Source organism: Dipodomys ordii, unplaced genomic scaffold (assembly GCF_000151885.1).
Source record: "Dipodomys ordii isolate 6190 unplaced genomic scaffold, Dord_2.0 Scaffold11620, whole genome shotgun sequence".
NCBI classification, from domain to species: Eukaryota; Metazoa; Chordata; class Mammalia; order Rodentia; family Heteromyidae; genus Dipodomys; species Dipodomys ordii.
The window spans coordinates 3,382-4,967 of record NW_012278832.1 but is presented as its reverse complement, the minus strand read 5'-3'; the positions used below and the strand labels follow the sequence as shown (position 1 = coordinate 4,967).

General features: G+C 43.0%; 1 pseudogene; it reads left to right on the top strand.

The window, feature by feature from the left end:
• The first annotated feature begins 591 nt into the window (after positions 1 to 591).
• LOC106002476 lies at positions 592 to 1,286 on the top strand (annotated as a pseudogene).
• The last annotated feature ends 300 nt before the right edge of the window (positions 1,287 to 1,586 follow it).

Below are 1,586 nucleotides of genomic sequence, written 5' to 3'. Positions count from 1 at the left end.
TTATCTCCAATAAACCACCAGAAAACTGGAAGTGGCACTGTGGCTCAAGTGGTAGAGCTCTCGCCTTGAGCTGAAGAGCTGAGGGACAGCGCCCAGGCCTAGAAATCAAGCCCCACGACCAACAGAAAAAAAACAAAAACAAAAAAACTAGATTTTTTTTTAACAAAACTGTTTTTATTTTGATCCCTCTTCAGTGAACTTATTATATATGTATATATGCATATATATGTATATAATTGTATATTGTAGAAAATCATCTTGAAGTTTTTGCATTGCTAAAAATTCTCAAAACCCACAGAGCTATGTATATTTTCCCATATGGGAGCTTTATCAAAACATGGAGCCGGCGCCCGTCCCTGTCCCATGGCTGCTTCGCGGGTGCTTGGCCCAGGCTTCTCAATGCGCTTGGCCGAAGGCCTCCTGGAGCACTCACCGGGCAACCCGGGAGCCCGCGGGCGGCGGCTCTCTCCGTCCCAGGACTCTCCAGCGGGCCAGGGGGACAAAAGTGGCTCTAAATCCAGCGCATGCACATTGAAGCAAGTTAAAGGATTCAGTATGTACACAGAAGCAGATAGTGCCAGGTAGCAAGAAGTAGTTGGTTCCCATTTGGTGAGTGAGGCAGCATTTCCTTCTCCCACTGCTGCTGAGATGGCAGGAACTAGTCAGATTCAGTATGAAATGGAATACACCGGAGGTGTATTAGTCAGCAGATGAGGGTCCCAGAAAAATTAAAAAGTTGCTCCACCAAATGCTGGCCTGGAGCAAGGATTCCAAGAGGCATTCCAAACGCTAGTGTGGTATGCAGGTTCCAGAGAGGATCGGTGTAGCAGGAAATAATGAAGATGTTTCATTTTCAAGACCAGCAGATCTTGACCGTATCCAGTCAACTCCCTTTAAACCTCTGGCACTAAAAACACCGCCCCGTGTACTTACACTGAGTGAAAGACCACTAGATTTTCTGGATTTAGAAAGGCCTCCTCCAACCCCTCAAAATGAAGAAATCCGTGCAGTTGGCAGGCTAAAGAGAGAGTGCTCTATGAGTGAAAATGCTGTTTGCCAAAATGGACAGCTGGTCAGGAACGATTCCATGTATGCCATTTCATATAGATGCCACAATCGAAGGGACATCAGATGACATGACTGTTGTAGATGCAACTTCATTAAGACGATAGATAGTCAAACTAAAGAGATACCTACAACTTCTAGAAGAGGAGAACAAAGAGCATGCAAAAAGAGAGATGGTTATATATTCAATTACTGTAGCATTCTCGCAGCTTAATAGCTGACTGGTTTTGCCGCTAGAGGTAACTTCAGCATTCAAATATATTGTTTCAACAGCTGGAAATATAAAAGGATTTGCAAACTTCCTTGTTTCTGTCTTTGCACTGTATGCCGTTTTACAGTCCATGCCCTGAAAATGTATTTTTCCCAGAAAATAGGGAAGAACCTATAATTTGTAGAAGTAAAAGTGTATTCTGTTACTCAACTGTATTCACTTTAGAACAGTTCTGCAGAGACACTGGCATGAAATTCTCCTTTGGCATGTTTTGTAAATAGGCTCTAGTTTTTTTTTCTGTAAAAAATAA